The sequence below is a fragment of the Zonotrichia leucophrys genome, chromosome 1A (assembly GCF_028769735.1).
Source record: "Zonotrichia leucophrys gambelii isolate GWCS_2022_RI chromosome 1A, RI_Zleu_2.0, whole genome shotgun sequence".
Taxonomy (NCBI): domain Eukaryota; kingdom Metazoa; phylum Chordata; class Aves; order Passeriformes; family Passerellidae; genus Zonotrichia; species Zonotrichia leucophrys.
The window spans coordinates 7,297,497-7,318,995 of record NC_088170.1 but is presented as its reverse complement, the minus strand read 5'-3'; the positions used below and the strand labels follow the sequence as shown (position 1 = coordinate 7,318,995).

At 41.3% G+C, this 21,499-nt stretch overlaps 1 long non-coding RNA gene across 1 annotated transcript; it reads right to left on the bottom strand.

Moving 5' to 3' along the window:
• Nucleotides 1-666: 666 nt before the first annotated feature.
• On the bottom strand, nt 667-21,141 carry LOC135456463 (uncharacterized). Its single transcript, XR_010442555.1, has 3 exons — nt 21,040-21,141; nt 4,375-4,463; nt 667-2,835 (listed from the first exon to the last, which is right to left on the bottom strand). It is a non-coding gene; the product is annotated as an uncharacterized LOC135456463 (long non-coding RNA).
• Between the last annotated feature and the right edge of the window lie 358 nt (nt 21,142-21,499).

The following is a 21,499-nucleotide window of genomic DNA, read 5'->3' as shown; positions in this document are numbered from 1 at the left end:
GACCATACCAGGGAAAATTGGCAGCACCTTCACCACCTCCTCCAGCCACGGGTAGAATGCAGGAAGTGGGCTGACCCTGCGCTCAAATATTTGCTGTGGTTTCTCTTGCTGATTTGATGGTAGAGTTTTTAACAGACAATGGGCCCTGTTTTTGCTGGGTCATCGTGAAATACTTCCACTACAAAGTCGGTAGAGCCATAGAGCCTTCCCATTTGAGTATTTATTTGAAGTGGGAACTGCAGAGACCCAGTATCGTAGCCAGCACTTTATCAGTGAAATAGCATACATAGGGTTCTGCTTCTCTGTGAGTGCCTACTGAAGCCTTACAGAACCAACATGTACTAATGGAAAATTAATTACATTAATATTTGGATCATTCTTATTAAAAGAATAGAAGAGCCTGGACAATCAAAAAGCAACAAGTTTTATGAGCAGAGGTCACTAGCAGAAGTCTAGAAAACTGCCAGAGTGTAATTTGATTCTTTTTCTGTATAACTTTGTGCATGCTGGATCCTGCCCCTTTATGCCTGGTCAAAATATGTCAAAGCCAGAAGTTCCATGTGATAATGAACAGGAGAGGATTAAATCTGATTTATTCAATATACGCAGTATGCAAATCATTGTTAGAAGCACAATTCTCTCTCATTAAATCAAGCCCCTTAAAAAACCCCAAACAACTCTAGACATTCAAAAATCAGAGTGGAATGCTGGTATCAAAATGTACTTAATTCAGACCCAGTGAATCTCTGATTAAAAATAAAATACAATGATGATTTTTTTCTCCTAAACTCTAAATCCTTGGAGAGTCCAAGTGGAACAACCAACCATTTTTTGTTGTTTTTTCTGTCTCTAGTTCTTATATTGGTTTTTCACTCCAGAAATAAAAGCTTTACAGCTGGTATGTATATTACACTAATGATGCTTTGATTCAGAAATAGCCAAGAAAACTGGTGAAGAGAAGGAGGAGACAGTGAGATGTATCCACCCTGAGCTTTCCTTATGAAGCTCTTTCTGAGCACAGCAGTCTGGGTACAGAAATATCTGTGCTGCTTTGTTTTGCTGTTGGTTTTAAGTCAGGCTGGATTTGAGGGCTGGTTGTTTTTAGATGCATGTCTCTCTCCTGGATTAGAACAAAGCTCTAAGGCTAAAGGTGATAAATGAAAACATTTAGATAAGTCACATGAGACTCATCTGCCTCATTTTACTATGACAGGTTTTGGATGAAAGCAGGATGCAACTTACAGGTTTACACAAGCCTACTCTTCCACAAAACTATTTAGACATTCAATTAAAAAAAATCTAAAATGAGATTATATTTCCCAACAAAATAAGCAATGAAGCTGTTACTTACATTTAATTTCTGTTAGAGATGTTCACCATGCCACACCATCTATATAAGGCATAGCCTTGGTCATTCAGATAACTTCTTTTCATGTTTGAAAGTTACTTCGCTCATTACTCTTCACTTACTGAAACAATTCATAACTTGTCAGAGCGTCAAGATCAAACATTGCAGGTGTCCATTCATCTCTTCCCGTGTCAAAAATATTTCAGAGCAGTTGCATGTAAGACCATGGTGCTTTAAACTTATTAACCCTTCTTAAGACAAAATGTTTAGAATTCCTCTAATTACTCTTTATGCTGGTGCTGTCATTGTCATTATGGGTTTTCACTACATGACTGCCAGCCAGGTTGAGAACTGGTGAATTAATTTTTTTTAGTGTTTACCCCCTCATCATTATTACAGCCAGTGTGTTTCATTTCTTTGTTTTAATTAAAAATAAAGTTCTTTAAAGAAAACTATTAGCACAGCAAGCACCTTTCCTACAGTAAAGCAGGCTGTTCTAAATCTTTTTTCTGAGGGGGGAGCCCATGCTGGATGGAGAGGAAGCAGAGAGAGAATTACTGACTTGAAAACACCTTATGGCAATAAGCAATTACTCTTAAAACTCAGCTGTGGCTATTCTTTCCCAAATTTGCCCAACCTTCTCATCTGAATAATTTCTTTCTTCAGTGTAATATTGCTTTTCTATACATTTCTTTTTGTGCTGGACACTGCATTACCAGATTCAGCAGGATTTAACAGATTTATTTGTGCATTTTGTTTTTGGTCTCGAGAACTGCTAAAAATCAGTTAAGCTTAATATAATAAATGCATACATTTTTAGAAAACAAATCACTGCTTGGTATCTTGAACTGGGGAGAAGTTTTGTTATTCTCTTTCTGGGGTGGATTGCTCCTTCCTTTCTTTGATGAACGTGGTACTTGCCATAGTGTGACTGAGGGAAAAGGCTTCCTCCTTTTTTGGCAGATTTTTCCCTATTATCCTTGGAAATAAATATACTCTTAATTTAATTGTTTAAAGCATTTTAATTTATTTATCCCTGTATTTCCAGTCCTTTGAACTGAATACTATTTGAATGTTTTCTGTTTCAAAGAAAGAGTTCTTTCTGATCCAGGTTTCCCACTTTTGTTTTGTTGGCTCAGTGAAGCCTTTGTTGCCCCCTTTCCCCAGCTGGTGTTTCATCCATGTCACTGAGATTCTCTTCTTGGGTGATGTACTTCAAACTGTCCCTGTTGTCCCCCCATAACGGTGATTCAGACCTCACTCACAAGTGCCTATTGCAACACATCTTCTGGCCCTCGTTCTCCCCTGTCTCCAGCTAACGCTAACAACTTTCACTGTCCCCTCTCAAGTCTCTTTTCTATTTACGTCAACTCTGTACCCCCTTTGATGTCTGCTTCCAATTCCCAATTCTTCTTTCCTGTAACCTCCGGTGCACTCTCTGCTGTCCTTTACCAATGCTGCAGGAAACTGCTCCTTCCCTGCACAGCCTGTACATGAGCATGACACAGCACAAAAAGAAGCAAAACAGAATGTTTGGTAAATTGTGTTTCCTAATACAATTATTAGCAATTTCTACTTGGTTTTCTTTTTAATGTGCCCTCCTATGTACCTCTGCAGTGTGTATTTATTCCCTTGCATGCCTCGATCAGCTTATGCTGGCACTGGTCAATTTTCCCAGCATCAGTGCTTATCTATCCTTGTCTAGCTTTAGTTGTAGCCTTAATGTTAAGTAGCAGAAGTTTCTGGGCCTTCACTCATGTTTTATGTCGATTTCAAGAAGGAATTGCTGTGAAAATATCAGCTTGTCCTAAATAATTTTGCTTTGTAAATAATTCAGTCCAAGTGCAGAGATGAAAACTGAAGTTGCAGCTGCTGTTTGCCTCCATACCCTGGGCACCTCCTGCACCACAGGTGTAAGCACAGCTTTAGCAAGGTGTGCAGTGGTTGCACCGGTTGCACTGCTGCCAGAGCATGCAGGGAGCTGCAGTGGTTGTGCACACATTGTGCGACCTCAGAGCAGCTGAGGAGATGCAGTGCCAATCGTGCATGTGTGCTTGTTTTGGTGCAAAGTCCGGCGGCTCCTGAAGGGGAGCTCAAAGCTAAGCCGATTTGGGTTTGTTTGGTTTTAGCTGAGGCAATCAAAGGGAAAGTACAGGCTGCTGCCGTTTCCGGAGCTGGCAGCATGTGGCACACAGTAGGATATTCCCGGCTGGTAGTGCTGCTGCGTGTCCACACCAGCGCATTTCCCAGAGCTCATCTAATCACAGATTTGCAGTTCTCCAGGGTCCTTAATACAAGCAGCTTCTTTCCCTTGTACTGCTTGTCCCTATCTCCCCCGGAGGAAGGGGAGGTATTTCTACTGTCAAGTAAAAATGTTGAGTTTGGGTGCTTTGGGTGTGTAAATGTGAGACTTAGTCAAAGCAATTAGCTGAGTAACCATTGAGCTGAGATTGTTTTCCTACCCGGTTTCCAGGCTGTGATTAACACCTTGCTGTGATACACACCCAGCCTTTTCCAGCACTCACAACTGATACACCGAGCCTCAGCCTCAGCTGCCTTGGGATGAACAATCACACAGCTCATTTCGGGACTCTCTGCTCAATCATTGCACATCTAAAAGTCACACTTCAAAACAAAAGCACAGATAATGGGGCTGCTGCTTTGTAGGTACCAGTTTTCTTTTTGAACTTTGACTGTGCACGTTCTTGTTCAAGTACCTCTCACTGCTCTTCACACTGACCAGCTTTGCTGTGTGAATAGGAGCTGCTCATAACCAAGTCCTGGACAGGTTTTTTTAAAGCAAGATTGTACTTCTAAAATTGTTTAAAGTGTTTGATAAAATAATTTGTACACAAAATGTTAAAAAACATAGAAGAGGGAGGTCAGACGAGAGTTGAAAACACATTGTTATAAGATTAACAACAAGCTCATTATTGGCTAGAAATTGGCTTACCCCAGGCCAGCAAAAGAAAGGTCACAGTTTTCTGATCCTGTGGCCTCAGAAACATCCCAGCATTGAATACTACCTTATTTGTCCTCATGCCATGCTGCATCACTCCTCAATGTTCCCAATTCCAGCTTTTTGCCAGGCTGTGCTGTGAACCAGATCAGGGAACTGAAAAATAGTAGAAAATAACAGCAGAAAATAAGAATAATTTCATTATCTAATTCATGGCATGTACCTCACATCCAGGAGGAGCACTGGCTGAATTTTGGTCCTCTACACTACCCTGGAAATCAGCCCGGCACCAAACCCTGGTCCAGCCTCACCAAGAACATGGAAAAGGTGACTGTGGCAGGGAACCTGAGGGATAAGGAAATAAAAGGAAGAGCTTCTTTCAGTGACTGCAGGGAACCCTGGGAAAGGAGGTGAATTTCAGCTGGACCACGAGGAGCCAAGCCAGAGGATATCTGCTGGAGTGTGGGCAAGCCTGGCTTGTTTGGACACAGGAATGTAAACAGCAGCAGGAGCCTTCGTGGGGAAGGACGTCATTGCAGCAACACGAAAGCATCAACTGCTAACACTGTATTTATCCAAACCGTAAAGAACAATTTTAAATAAGAAGAGGTTTCAAAGCTGTGTTTAGCTGGAAGATCTGTGTGGGAGAGGGGTGGATACCTTTGGACTTTGTTAATAATTAAGTGGAGGAGTGTGTTAAAGCCTATGGAATGGACAGCATGGCAGTAAAAATACCGTGACTCATTGAAGCTGGAGGTTAGCAAACAGTCCCAAGTAAACAAAATTGCACATGACAGATCCTTGTGTAGCAAGACCCATCTCTCTTTAGTGAAACCAAGACTGAAATGCTCCATTTGCTTCTGAAAACCTCATGACTTTGTCAAAATGATTTGATGCTGAACGTGCAAGAAACAGAAATTGTGTTCAGAACTAGATGAAAATCAAGCATGTTTTCTAAGCCATACATCTGCAATATTCAGCATATTTTCCAAACAGTTTTTCTCTCATAATAATCCCTGAGCTAATGTCTTTTCAGGTAAAAACCCAAAAACTGTGAAGAAACTGTATTTTCTCTTATCATTTCATTCATTTCAAATGCAGCAAGAGCCAGAATTAAAAATTAGATATATGGTTTAAAAGAGGCAAGAACAAGAACTTGTCTAAGGAGCAGCCTGTGAAGTCTGCTTTTCTTTGTACTATTATCAGACATTTTGTTTTTAACTGAATTATTTCACAGTTTTTCCCCCATTAAAAAAAAAATAAAATTGTTACTATCTTTTGCATATCTTAATATATCTATCTCCCTTTTTACCTCCTGTTTATGTCTTGAGGTACATTTTGCTCTAGAAACTGGCAGACAAAATCCATAAGGTTTGAATGTAGAGCAGCAAATACGCCAAAGCTGGTCTCCTGCCAGCTGCCTCTTAGGGTGCACACACACTGGTTATGTTGGCTTCACCTTTTCCACAGCCATAGCTGGGGACCCCAGAAATTCCCAAATGCTGACAACAGGACAGGCAGATCACTGATGCCATTCTGGGAGCCTCCAAGAACAAGAGCCATCATACAAGAGTGGTTAATTAGAGCTGTGTCATATAGTTTTGCACCCATTTTGAGTTGCTGACAGCAGTTGCCCTGATTACCTAATTCATCTGTGTGCAACTCTGCAAATATTTGTTAGAGAACACAAAATATTTGCTGTTTATCCTGAGCTTCAGCATTACAAATGTTTGTTTAATGTTAGGCTTGGATTTTCAAATGTTTCTGAAATCTCAGTATTCCTCCAATTTATTTCTATTTAATCTGCAGAGAAAAAAGACCCTGTCAATATGCCTGCCCTGTACATTTACACTCTGGGAGTTTGGCTCTCAGAGCGGTGCAGCAGGTGAGTGCCTGTCACTGTGCCACACGTCCCAGGTGTGCCACGCGCAGGAGGCCCTGGAGGCCGCGCAGAGCGCGAGGGACGCGTGGCACCGCGCGGGGAAGGCAGGGCACTGCTCTGTGAGCTCGGGTGGCTGAGCTTACACCAGCCAGCCTGCAGTGTGCTGACATCACCTGATTGCTTGGCCCTGCAATTACGGGAGCTGTGCCTCCTCAGATTTTACAGTTAGATTAGCCATTACCTGTGACTGTGCTCCAGCACCAGCTGTAGGTAAAAACAAACACAAGCCTCTTGTTTTTTTCTTTTTGACCCAGTAAAACTAATTACAACACAAAGTGAAAAAGTGATTTTTTTTTTTTCTTATCAAGGGCAATGCCATAGGCTAGTGTTCAGAGTGGAAACTGAGTCAGGAAGAAAGCCTCAAAGCCAGGTGTCACACAACTGCACTTCAGTGTTCTGGCAGCAGAGGAGCCTTCTGGGGTAATATCAATGTAGCATTGCTGAAAATGGAAAACCACATTCCCTCCTCCTACCCCTTCTTTCAGGCACAGGCTCCACAATTTATCCTCTTTGGGCTTTAGTATTCATGTCCTTTTTCAACCCCCTCAAAAGACTGGCTACTTGTCTGCAGGTGAGGGATTTGCATTGCCTCAGCTGGGAGCCATGGAACAGCAGAGCAGGCTCAAGGGTGAGGAGAGGACACTGGGACAGGAGAGAAGGGAGATCTTCCCCCCTGCAGCTGTAAGGTGTTGCATCAGTTCACTTGTTTGTTAAACCATACTTTGGAAGAAGGTGGTAAAGGCCATATCCTCTTTCTCCAGATATTAAAAAACAGATCAAAGAGTGGTTGAAATCCCTGGTGGGTTGTTTGGTTTCCCATTGCATAAGTATTAGTTTTATTCCTTTTATCTTTCCCCCATCTTCAAACCCCTTGATTGGATCAATGTCCTTCTTCACAAGCACACACTGTCCTCGCCTGCTCTCTTTGTATCCTTCAAGACAGGATACAAAGGATAGCCCTTCAAGCCCTATTTTTTTTGCAAACTTTGTTTTTCCAACTGGCCAACTCTTCATTGACTACTTCTAATGTAATTATACTAAATTCTTGCTCCTGTTTACCTGACTATTCAGTTCTTTGGGGCTAAATCTTACCATTTCTCTCAATTCTGTTAAGTGCTGTTTGCCTGTACATAGCTAAAGATCCTAAGTTATTTTAGCAACTCTGATTTGCTCTTAGAGGAAAGACTCAAGTCAGTCATTACCCCACTATCAATCCCATGAACTGTATGCAGAAAAATATGATTTATTACCCAAATAAAGGCAAACTAGACATTCAAAAATCAGAGTGGAATGCTGGTATCAAAATGTACTTAATCCAGACCCAGTGAATCTCTGATTAAAAATAAAATACAATGATGATTTTTTTCTCCTAAACTCTAAATCCTTGGAGAGTCCAAGTGGAACAACCAACCATTTTTTGTTGTTTTTTTCTGTCTCTAGTTCTTATATTGGTTTTTCACTCCAGAAATAAAAGCTTTACAGCTGGTATGTATATTACACTAATGATGCTTTGAACAACTAACAGATGTTAAATTAATCTAGTCAGATTTGAGTTACCTTTGAGACCTGGCTACAGTGTTTGCTTCAGGAAGGTATGCACATTTAGTTTGTTCCCATGGCTCATGAAAGTCAGGCTGTCTTTGGATAAATGATGATTTCATGTTTTTCTCAGCTATCCACTCATGTCCATAAATTTGAAAGATGTGTATTGTGCTATCGGAGAATGTACTTTGAAGGCAGTTTTAGATTTGGTTGCTAATCTGGCAGCCCTGCTTTTCTCTTCTGTAAACAGTGACAAATAGTTTCCAGTGGGCCTGAATCCAGCAAGGCTCTTCACTGAATAGCCTCTAGGTAGAGTTACTTTGGAGTGAAGGGACAAACCCTACGTTAAAAGAAAAGTTGATAATACAAATGTATGAAAATGAACCTAATCCTTCCTGCAGTATGTGCAGTTTTCTGAATTTGCAGAGCTGATCTGCCTTGATCTGCTCCAGCAGAACAGCGGGTTGTACCCAGTGCAGTCTGTACCTGACACAAGGTTTCTGATAAGCTCCTGGATATCAAAAAGATTATTGAACGAATATGTTTGATACAGTAGGCTGCTGTTTGATATTGTTTTTCCATTCCTAATCACAAGCCATGATAGCACTAGTAGAAATTAGGCTATTCAATTCTAAGGCTTTGCTGCTCCAAGAGAATAAAATTGTACTTTTAAACAATATTCATGTTCCTCAGGAAAAAAGCCCACCTTTATTCCCTGGATTAATCACTTGGAGCAATGTGCTAAGTATACTGAGCTGTTCTTTTTGTGGAACGCGAGGATCAAGCCTTTGTTCTTGGCAGCCACATCCTTCATGCCGCGCATACTGGAACCCACCGCTGTTATTTTTCGTTCCTCATGGAGAGCAGAGAGCTCTGCTGCAAAAAAAGGGGCAGCTCCTCCCACAGTGGTTCGTGCTACAGCAGCAGCAAACTGCCAGGGAGAGCCTGAGGACACAGGGTCACAACAGAGGTCACAATGAAAGCCTGATGTGGCAGCTCTGCTCTGTAAACGCCACGCTGGACTTGGCACCCACATCAATTTTCATGGGTAGTATTCAGATTGAGGCTCAGCAGTGGGAAGCTGGTATTAAAAAAAGGAAAATAGTGGACTGCTGAGACGTACCAAATGCAGAAACATTGAGGAGGAAAGAAACAGAGGCCTTCAAATTGTACTTTTTTGACAGTGAAGAACTCTGAGAGGAGCTGGGAGGCAGGATGGCTACTGACATTTTCACACTTTTGTCTCTATCAGTACCCTGCACCCTCTCTACCCCACACCTTGTGAGCATGTTTTAACCTATTTCTGGGGGGTGCTGTGAGAGAATAATGTGGTTTTTTTTGCCTTGCCAGATTCACTGGTGTAGAAGAGAGACACAGCCAGAAAGTTATTTTATAAAACCCTAACAAACAGTAAAATTGCATTCTTGCTTTCCTCTTGTATCACTACAAAAAGCATAAGTTGTCAACACCACAAGAGTGTAGCTGATAGGAGGTCAGTTCTCCTGCACTCCACATGTACCAGTCACTTTATCCCTTTGTCAGGAATAGATGGATGCACATATTCCTTGTATATAATTCACCTTTGGCTGATGTGTCTCCAAACACCTGGGCCTGAACTTACAGAGAGATGAAGTCAGCATCTTGAAGAGAACACCTTGCTGCATTTAATTTAACTCTTCCAGCATTAAATGGATTTTAAGCACTGCTTTTCAGAAAAGAAAGGACTCATAACCACCTGCAGTGGCTTAGCTTTGTAAAGCTAAGCCACTCAGTGTTAACAAAGTTATTCTTTCTATTTGTCAGCAGGCACAGAAACCTCACAGGGCTGCACCCAGAACTGTGCAGGCCCTGTAGAATCATCAGATTTGGTGAAAATTCAGCCCTGCAGAAAACAGCTGCAACTGTGAGTGCAGATCTTTTGCCCTCAAGCTAGTGAAAATTTGATATAACAGGTGATGTTTTAGACTGACCTTTTAACACTCAAGGTATACACATGGCTTCTCTGCTAAATGAGGATGAATGCCTACTTATTGAATTTATTTTCACATTTGCTTGATAGAACCATTCCTCTCTCATGTAAAAACATTTCTCCTTGCAGTTGTCTTATGGCATTACAAGAACACAAATAGGTCATTTCCCATAAACTAATTTTTTTAAATCCTTATAAAACTTTCTATCTACAAATAACAAATAATATCCCCCTGGAAATTACTTAAGCCTAAAAATTAAATATTTGCTGTTTAAATTTCTCTCTGGTTGAAAAGAAAGCTATAGTCCCTCTTCTGAGCAGACAAAGCACGAGGCACAGCAGGATCTGAGCAATGTAGTCATCAAAGCCACGAAACAAACCCTAAATGCAGTTTTAGCAAACCATACAGTAGCAGCTTCAAGTACTCTGGGAGTAGTTTCATATTACCAGCAGCTGGTTTAAAATAGTAACAAGGCCATTGTGCCATCCTCTAAAATAATGTTTCTATCACAACAAAAATATTTGCATGCAGTAAATGGACATTGAGTAACTGTGGACTTCTGTACCGGTGATTGCACTGTGTAAAAACAAGGTGGAGAGAATAGAAAACACCTGAGACAAAACTGCTTGTTCCCTTTCCATATTGCTGCTTAGAACAGCAGCCACTCACCCTTGAACAAAGATAAAAAGAGTTCTTCTACCAAAAAACCCAAAGCCTACACTCCCAAACCTAAATAAACATAGTTCTTCCTTATTCCTAATGTGTATTCTCTGGTACTCCAAGCTTTTTACTCTTAGATTATTTTGTTTTTCCAGTTGTTGATAAAGTTACATCTCTCAAAAATTTGGAATTGATGTGCTTTGAGTATTTTCATGATGAAATTTCATACCACCTCTCACCCTGTCACAGTTCTAAGACATGGCACTGAAGGTCTCCTGCAATTTTGCATGGAGGGACAGATTAAATAGCAAATTCAAATTAGTTATTTCAACACACCTGGAAAATATTTTGAAAACATAGTGATGCCAATGAATAAAAGACTGTGCTCTGGGACATACTCAATGATTGTTGTTAGCATCAGAGAAATCTCTGTAAGAGAATTTGCTGCACTCTGAAAGAGGCAGTGAAGGAAAGAACAGGCTTTGAAGATCATCTCAGTGTGGTTTACACAAGATGTTCTGTATGTCAGGTGAAATACATTTTAAAATGAGGTTGGATACTCTCCAGGTTTTTCTGTGGAGATGTCTCAAGAGAAAAGCTTACAAAACCAGAAGTTTCAAGTGTTGGAATGGCAGTGATGCTTGGGGCTGATCAGGGCTGCATCCACATAGCCTAGAGCTCTTGGTTTGCTACTGAATTGTTTCTGACAGAAGACTGAACCCAACTCTTTCATTGAACAAAGGAAGGACAGCAGATGATTTTTTATCTCTCCTACAGAAAGCAAAATCGCTGCTCTTGCTTGGATCTGTGGAACAGGGGCATGCCATGGGAACACCTTTGTGAAAGAGAAGGATAAGGGGGAAGTTTCCTTCCTCGTGCTGGGCTGGGTTTGGGCCCTTCAGAAGCACCATGAATGAGCTGGAGTTTCTGGAGCTGTGTTATCAGGAGACTGCAACTGCTGCTTGCTAAATACCCTTGCACATGCCTTTGGCTTGTGGATCTATCCCCATAAATTCATTTAATACATCTCCCTATAGAGATGTGCAGTTGGGAGGCAATAACTTAAGTGGAGTTCTCTGATGTCACCACCCTGTGCTGGCTTAGTTAACTTAAATAACATCTCATTTTAAGCAATTAAATTCTTGGGTTTTTTTCTTAGGCTCTTGCTCAGAAAATCATCATGATCCTCCATAAAATACATAAGTATTGATGAAATGAGCCTACATTTGGACCTGGAATGATTGCTCTACTTGTGTTAGCTTCTATGACTATTCACTGCATTCACTGGGAAAGACCCAATCCAATAAAATTTTACATTTGTATTTTTGCACAGGGCAGCAATATTGACTGTGTAGTTACTAAAGAGCTTGAGAGCAAGTTGGAAAAATTAATAGAACTATTCCTAGCCATAGGAATTGCATGTGTGCCAGGAAACAAGCAAAACCTGATTTCCCAAGCATTTTTGTGGTGGGAACTTCAGCTGGCTACATCCTCTCGCCCCATGTCCTCAGCTCATGCTGCCTGTCCAGCTAGCATTCACTTTTGCAGAGACCAAAAAATTGGTCAGGCAAACACTAATTGTGTGAGAAGAATAATCATTACTGGTAAAAATCACAGCAGAACCTGCCCTATACCATTCCAAATCTATGTGTACTGTACCTAATCATTATTTTCATCACCATTACTGATAGCTTCTCCATTGGTTTTGGTGCAGCACCTGAATCAATGAATGTTTTCTCTGTCTTTGTTGGGAAATCCCATCTTTGTACTGCAGATTTCTCAGATGAAATCGTAACTAGATTTTAAATGCTGTGGTTTGTGAAGAACACATAACCGGGGTGTAAATTCACAGTTCCTCCTTGCTCTGATTTCTAGTTTGTTTTCAGGCAGGCTCGTTTCTAACCAGGCAGCAGGAGAGGTGACTGATGGCAGCGAGCAGAGCGATAAATACCTGACCTCTAGTGGCAGCTCTCTGGGCTCGGTGGGAAGGGAGAGAGCTGGAAATGTGAGGGGAAAAGGGATAATGGAGTAAACTGGACTGTGAAGTACAGCCTGAACTTCCATTAGTTGCTTTGTCAGTTTTTGTTTAATTCCCTTTTCTACTGAAACCTCAGTTCAGAACCCAGGGCATTTCTCTTCCTGAAACTTTTCTTCACGTTTATCACTATGCTTAAGAAGTGTGTGCACAGTCTTCCAAAACAATTACAGCAATATCCTAACAGATTTTATATCTTCATATAGAAAGCTTTTGGTAAGTTTGTCACTTTAGTTGTTTCCCCCCCATGCACAGACAATTATTCAAGAAGCCCCTTTGAGTCCTCATTAGACTTCATTCCTGCTCCTCACTGACACAGAACATTTCCCCAGTGAAAATACACACTTCACTATCAGCAATCTGGACATCAAAGCTTTTCTTCTCATTGGGCTACAACTACAGCAGCTATTCCATAAACAAAGGTCATAACCTTGCTAATCAAGTGGTTAACCCAAATATTAAATCCCCTCATGGAGAAAAAACACTCTTGTTTTTAACCCCTGTAGGATTAAATTTCAAAGCGCTGGCTTACACCAAATTTCTCCTAAGCAAAAATCCATTGTCTGGAAGCTGTGGTTAAACCAACTTTTCATGGCAGCTGGGTGAGGCCTTCAGACCACCAATACAGTCTGTTAATGTGACAGTGGCAAAGCTGCAGCAGGACTGGAGCAATGGCATCATTATTTTCCAGCTGGAGTTAGAGTAACTCACTCTTATTTCCTGAAACCATGGTGAAAATGAATCTACATATCACTCAAAGAATTCTGTACATTAGAAGTAAGTTGATATGGTCATATGAAGAGATGATTTCAGGAAAAAAACCAAAACAACAAGCTGTGCAAATACTTTGGCCCATTTAAATGATCACATTAATTGGGGCATGGTGGGATAAACTTGGGGTTTCCTTATGGCCTACAAGTGCTGACTTGAGAAGGGCACAGAAACAGTGCTATGCTGTTTAATTTTAATGTTTCTCACAAAAACCATTAAATTATCATAATTATGTGCAAAAATCTTATTATGTTTGAGCCATTTATGTGTTTTCTATTTAATGCAAAAAAAATCTGATATATTTTTCATCTCTGAGAATTTGATTTTTCTGCCCTCTGTTGAGACTAGTTCAAAATCTCCTTCCTTATCTTCAAGGTGCTCTGGCACAAGCCCAAGATACCCAATGGCTTGTCCTGCACAAGATGTCAATGTGAATTAACAAAAAAAAGATGTAAATTTAAAGTGAGTATAACTCAAGCATATATAATTTCTCTATGGACACTCATTTAGGAGTCAGCTGGCCATAATTACCTTAATTTAATTCACGCTCAAAATGAATTAAACTGAAGTGAACGAATGGTTTATCAACATGGGAGAGACACTGTACAATGAGCTCGGTGTAAATTCACAATTCATCAGCTGCTCTGCTCTGACTTCCCTTCCCTCAAGGTGCCTTTGTATGAGGTAACTTAATTTTTTTAGGGGGAAAAAAAAGACTATATATGGAAGTGTGGGCTGATTGATGGCAGGTGCAGAAGTGATTGGATTTCAATGGTGCTAGGCTAGAGAAAAGGTCAGCATACATCATCTGTGCAGTTGAAGTTTCTCTGCCATTTTGGGACCACAATGGCACCTCCTATGCTATGGGGTCTGTTCTGAACTGCAGAAAGCCAAACAGCATTTTTGATGTTTCTGTAGCAGGGGAACAATTAGTACCAAGTACCTGGTGTACCATCGACTCATATTTTTATTCACTATTCAGAAAATCACCATGGAGGAGTGCAGAGAAACCCAGGCCATTTCTGAATGAAAACAGCCAAAAGCAGCTACACACTAAAATTTACACAGTTACCCAGCTTGGTTTAACTTTACTGACTATCTCAGTATTAATTTCCCCCTAAATGACTTCCCTTCTTTCTTTATTAATTAGATTTAACAGCATTTTCTGTTAGCATAAGCAAAGCAGTGAGAAATATGGAGAAATATCCCTCCTTGCAGTACTCCTTTAAGCAGCCAGCATGGTCAGGCAGTCTGTGACATTATTATCCAGTTAGGAAAACATCCCTGGCCCCATTCATTCAGCCGTTCCTGCTCATTTTTCCAGGCACAGAACGTTTGTGCCGTAGCAGGCCTTGTCAGATTTGGAGCCCTTCCAGTACCTGATGAGCATATTAACAGTGCTCCCATTCATGGCCCAGAGCCTGCCAGTTCCATCTAATTTTAGGGAAGTTGCTATTTATAGTTGGATGGCTGTGCTGGCTCTGGTGAGAGCCTCGCTGCTGCTGGGCGCGGGGGGAATTTTATTTTTTTGTGCTGTTTTAGTTGGCACAGGGAAAGTTCATGGTTGTAATTTACCCCAGCCCAAAATACTCTGCCATCCTCCCCAGGGAGCAGCGATGCCCTGCCTGAGGATTTACACCAGGAACACTGTGGCACTGTTGGCTGCCTGGTTCTCATCCAGTTCTCTGTGCTGTGTCCAGGCACAGGTGACCCAGAAGTCAGACAACAGCACAGAATCACAACCTTTGCTAAATTACTACATGCAGAAAGGTTTCAAGGTCCAAAGGATGGGGGAGAGGGGGAGAATGTGGGCCCAAATCTCTCTGTGCTCTAACTCCTGTAGTACAGGTTGACCAAAGTGAATTCCTTTTGCCTTGTCCCAAAAAGTACAATAGCAGCAGTAACAATACCTGCCTCTGTAGCACAGGATTTTGTCAGAATTTATTCACTAACTGTGCAGGTAGTGTTAAATGCCAAGACAAGTTACAGGGAAGAGATCCTCCAATGTAGACTTGCTGGTCAAAATTACTAAAATAGGCTGCTATAACTTAGGCATTTCATTTACATACCAAGAACTAACACTACACTGTGTATATATGAACAGGTGTGTGTGTGTGTATGGAAAACTGAGAGAGCTGAGAGGAAATCAGCATTACAGTTCATTTTCTCTTGCAGAAAAACAGCCACATAAAATGTGAGAACTCCAGAACTATTTCATTTAGAAATACAGTGTTCAAATCATACATAGTCTGGTGCTATAAAGTTGTATAATGACCCTTGGGAAAACATAAGTTGACCTCTTCCTGTTCAAAAGATACTTCATTATGTGTTTTAGTAATTGCTAATTTGTTCCCAGTTTTATTGGTGTGACAGGATGGCGGTTGAAAAACTAAACTCACTTTTTGTAAAGTGAAATTGGGGTTCAGCTCATATTAGATTTTCAAAACTAATTCTGTCTTTGGTAGAGGAAGATTTGAGTCACAGAACTTCAGTCAGATTGTAGTGTCTTGGCTTTAAAACACCCAAAGGTGACAGTGTCTGCTCTTGTTTGTCTGTGCTAAGGGTAATATCCATTTCCTACATTTGTAGGAAGTGCTTGCAGGGGCTGTTTACTCTCTTTCTGATGTTGTAACTTGCTGACATAGAATACATGTTCTGCTCATCCCTCATTCTTGTTGCTATAGACAGGAAGACTTAGAAGCTGGAACAGATATGGCTGTGAGAGTAAAAAAATAATCCTTGTACTCATCAATCTTAATTGCATTCTGGTTCCTAGTTAATTGGTGTATGATAACAAGAAAGGAACATTGAACCAGCAGAGATTCTGGTTCAGCTGAAATTCATATTCAGCCTGGCTGAGATTCTGCTGAGACAGAGCTGAACTGGAACTGAACCAGAAAAGCAGCTGAAGAAAGAAATAATGGCATAATTCTGTGGCTAATGTGGTTCACAGGACAAAAAGTATTATTTTCCCTATTAATTTGCAGCTGACTGCAGCATGTGATAAAGCCCATGCCCCACAGTCCAGAGGCCATGGGCTGGCAGAGGACTGTCCTTTCCCTGGCACTGAGAGCCAGAAATGTGTTTTAGCTGCACAGTAATGCCAGTAAGTGTTCTTCTCCCACCCTCCTGTCCAGCTGAAAACAGATGTTCCAGGAAAATGAGGGGTTCAGATGTTCCTGCAGATACAAACTGCAGTTCTGCCCAATGAGAATCACAGGTAAAGCTGTAACACAGCTCTGAAAGGGCCCTGGATGAACAAATATTTGTACTGGTTGGAGCACAAGTTGAAGTCAATGAGGATGAGCCTTGTGTGTTACTGGCAAGGTAACACTGAGCAGTCCTTGCAGCTGCAGGAGTATTTGGGGTTTTTTAGGGGAGTACAAAGAAGTGGTGTGAGTCTAGAGGGGTTTGAGCTCCCTGTCACCAGCAGCCCCAAAGCCTGCAGGGTGGGTACAGCACACACACGTGTGCCACTGAAAGACACAGCAATGACGGCATCTCACCCCCATCTCAAAACTCAATGTGGGACCAGGGGAGTGCCCACACCACGGGTTTTCCTTTGAGCACTCAAGCCAAGGTGACATCCCCCCACAGACAAATTTCCAAATGCTTTGATTCAGCCACTTCTGAGAACCTCCTTCATGCACAGCTTTTCACAAAAACACCCACCACAATTGAGAGACTCTTTCTTCCTGCACAGGCTGTCAAATCTCCCTCCTTGCACTGAATTAGCCTTTCTGGGCTGCCTGTCTCGTGTGGCTTTATGTTGTCAGTTAAGCAAATTAATTATACTGCCCTATTGTTTGTATTTTACAGATCTTTGCAGCCTTCCCAGAAAAAGCTGACATGTTACTGTACTTCAACAAATTGTATTTTCCTCCATGTGCCCTGACCCATGGGGATATTGTGCTGTTTTTCATTGTTATATTCAGGCCCAGTGTAGTTTCTCTCCATAAATGCCTCCAGAGAAACCTAAAACATCATCACCTGTTGCTCTGAACTGTGTAAGAGAGAGTAAAAATCCCTGTATGAGGTGACCAACCCCAGAAGCTTCTCCTGCCACCATCTGGTGGGCTGGGGCTGGGTTTACAAGCACAGAAACTCAATGTTTCCATCCTTCTCCCTGGGTTTTATCTGCTACTGGCACTCCTACTCATCCCAGTCATTTTAGAGCATTGATGGGTTAAATGACAGTGACTTTGTGGAATGATTTTAACTTAATCAGCCAGTATAAAACTAGTGGCTTTTCATATACCTGTGGTACTTGAAGAGTTAGTGAATTTTCCTTTATGGAGAACATCTGGCTGGTAGCAAGGCAGGGATTATAACTTCAGGGCAGGCATTTGCTTATATGCTGAAATAAGACATTTTCCTCTACAGCTAATATTTGCCTTTTTTAGCTATTTTGAGGTAAAGTAATTGCTTCCATCGTTCCTATCCCCACTCCAACTCTTTATGTTTGAGGTGTATTGTAGTTTATTGTTCCCAAAGCAAGAGCAGCAAGATCATTCTTCAGTCTCAACTGATACTGTGCTTCTAGAAAATTTAAGACTTTTATAGTAATGGCCTTCCACTCTTTCTTATGGCAGTAATTTTGGGGTATATAAATACTGACATCTGTACCCAAAGTAAAAGAAAATCTGAAATACTGGATGGATCCTGTCAAGTAATCTTGACAGCTTTTAATTTCCTTTTGCAAGTTCCTTGCTGCTGCAGTTTCTCTCTGTTGGTATGAGCCAAAGCAGTTGAGTTTTTTGTACTTCCTTGCTGCTTAGGACATTCCTGATCAGTGGCAGCCAGCTGGCCAGTGCCTTTACCTATCCATCTCATATTTCTGAACATTACATCTGGGCTTCCTAATCTACCCAGACACTGTAGCTGCCCCAGAGATTTTATCTCTTCCAGTCTCTATAACCTGTAATTACTTCTTGGGAAGCCAAATGATGTTATTTTTTATAATTTTAGACAGCATACAGATCTTAATTAAGACTATTTTGGTATTTTTGATTTTTGTATGACTGTAAGAGTTCAGTTTCTTTAGCTGCAGCAGTTAATCAGCTTTTAAAATCTTGCCTATTATTTCCACTGGGGAGACTGACAAAGATACCACCTGCACTTTCCTTTTCTAGACAAGGACAACATCAGTTCTGTAACATTTTTCCCTAACTGGACCTGTTATACATTTTTACCATGAGCATCTCACTGTGCCTTTTAAGATTCCATGCTGTTTAATTATTTTTGACTAAACCCTCAAGGGGTTAAAATTAAACCTGAAAGGACAAAACTAAACCAAGCAGCTAAAACTGCTCACATCAAAGGCAACACAAACAAACTTCCACTGGGGACTGAAGGAAGAAGTTTTGCAACTCAGATTTTGGGGGAAAAGGAGCACAAAGTCAAAACAGCACTATTTAGAAGTGCTGAAAGGGAAAATAACTTCTATCAAAGAGCATCTTTCTAGTAAGTCAGTAACACTTGCTGCAAAAGAATTTTGTATAAAGGCACTATTGTACATGGAAAACTTGCTAAATAAGTAGGAAGGGAGGAAGATGTTAAGGCAGAATCATACTGGGGGTTTGTAACTCACAGCTAATGCTTCAATGCTGTTCTTCACAATTCATATTGCTTCTTTAGGGACTTTCTTAAACAGAATTTTCTCATATTTGAGATGCCTCAATTTCTACCTTTTGCCAGGGAGCTTCACATGCATCTCCCAGATTCTCAGACCAGTCTGCCAGCTCAAGCTCTACCCCGGATTCCCAAAGTCTGGATGCTGAAGTGTTTGTTTTGTAGTTGGGATGCATCTGTAGATATAACACTTCCACATCCATCCATCCATCCATCCATCCATCCATCCATCCCTGCTGCAGTTCCTGATCATTCTCCAGCTTCTCTTCAGAGCCAGATCAAGTTTATTTCAACTTGATGGGTTATATTAATCTAGTATTTAATTTTTCATTCTTGCCATCTTTAACAGACACACTGACAGTCCTGAAACATGATTTTCTGAGCAGCTTCCCCTTGTTTCTCCCAAGCCCTCCCTGCCAGTTCCCCTGTACCTCCAGCTCCTGTGGATGTTGACACCTGCAGTTTCAGTAACTGTTTCTGAAACCTCTTTTCCCCTGACCGGTTTCCATGACTGCCTCTTTCACATGAGGAACTGAAAAGTTTGACAGCTGCTGAATGTTGAATTGCAGGAGATCCTTCTGCTTGGTTTGCAGAATCTCACACTCTCAAGAGTTCAGATACTGCAAAGTGAGACAAACTCTCACTTTGGAGACCAATTCAAGTGGAGTTATTTTAAGCCAATGTACACTCTGTTAACTAGATGTCCCCCCGAGCAGGAGGAATTTCTATTTTGAAAAAATCAAATCAGATTGATCAGGCTCAGCTTCAGACTCTCTCTAGCATGAGATTTTTATCTCCTGACTGACTAAGCCAACTTCTTCCACTAGAGGTTCACTTTGCTCCCAGCTCAACTAATTATTTTTCCAACATGATCATGTTGCGCATATGCAATCTCAGTTGAATTTCCATCACCTGTTGAATCATTCCCTGTGTCATTCCTTCCTTCTGCTTCTAATTTTCTATTCTCAGGATATTCTCTTCTCTTTTAAGAGAGAATGGACTAGTATCATCATAAGGGTTTCATTCTTAGCTGGGCTGGCAGCACCTTTAGTCCACTAAAAATGTGCTTTACAATCAGGCTGGACACAGCTCAGCATTCAAAGCATTAATTACAAACACCAACTCATTAGTGCACATCCAGGCCTCACTCTGCCTCCAGGATCTCCTGTGCATTAGGCAATGCAAACTTAAAATAGATAGATAAATAAATAAATACTCTGGTACACTGACTCTATCATTCAACCAGAAGGAATGTAGAAGAAGAGATAGGTAGAATTTTCTCCTCATAATGTCCATTAAATTTTGTCTTTTACAGATTTTTACTATGCTTTGAATATTGAGATTTCACTTAAACATGTGCAGTAGTGTCAGTGTTTCCCAGAGATATTGGTTTTGATGTCATGAAAAACAGCACATACTGTGAGGATAAAGCATGAGAAATTCAGTAATCAGCTCAAAAACAGAGAGCTGGGGAACATCTCCCCTTCTGGCAAATGACATCACTCACCTTTTGTGGGATGCCCCTTTGGAGGAGACCTGGAGTCTCAGGAGAACACCCATAGCTGAGAGCTTCTCAGGCTCTGAGAAGCTGCACATGGGAAAGAAATGGCAACGGCAATGGGTGACTGACAAAGCAACAAATCTCTTGCAAATTACTTCCAGCAATTAGCTTATCTGTTTTAACCTTATTCTGTGTTGAAAACTAAAGGGGTGCAGCTTGCTTTATGAATGTGATTCATGTGTGAAACTGGTTAAGAGGAGGCACTTTTGTGGTAGCTGTCAGTGCTGATGTCTGCCTTACATCTCACAAGAGTCCAGGCTTTTAAAAAAAAAGGTGCTTCAGATGTGGACTCCTGGCCTGTGAAATTCCCAAAGAACATCTGGGGACCAGCCTGGCTCAAGTCTCACTGCTCTAGAAAGGGATTACACTGTGAGCAGCAACAAGCAGCTGGAAAACTGGAGAGGATGTAGCTCTGGAAGCTTAGAAGAGCAGGTGAACTATTATGCAAACTGTTGTGCGCCCTCCAAAAAGAAACAGACCACCAGCATCTCACCTGAATAAACCCAACAGAACCTCCACACCATGGAACCTTGCTACAGCCCTAGGCTAGAAGAGAGATAAATTCTTTTCCTCACATGGAGAAATAATAATAAATCTGAATGAAAGGGAGCACACCAAACCTTGTTTTACTAATGGAGAGACTGATCCTGTAGCTGGAGGGGATTACAGCCCTCACCCCAGAGAGAAGAGGCTCCTGTTCTTTGCTTCTGGTTCAAGACCAGGCTCTCAGCAGTAGTCACTGGCTCAGGAGTTGTTGGCTGTATTTATAGCCTCCCTCCCCCTTGGCAGCTGTTTCACTTTGCAGTTTGAGGCAGTGTTTGAGGCAGGCCATGGTGCTGCAGGTGACTCCCTGCAGCTCCACCCTTGGGCTTGAGACACCTTGCACCTGCTGCAGGTCTCACATTGCCCATCTGCAGGCTAAGGGCAAGGCCTTTTTTTCATATGTGCTACAGTTTAGGAATAATTGATGAATATCTGTAAATAAAGTTATAAAGTAGAGCTGCTTACAGCATTATTTTCCTTGTCCCACAGTCTCAGCATGGGAGTGGGCACAGCTTTTACTCCATGTCTCCATGAAGG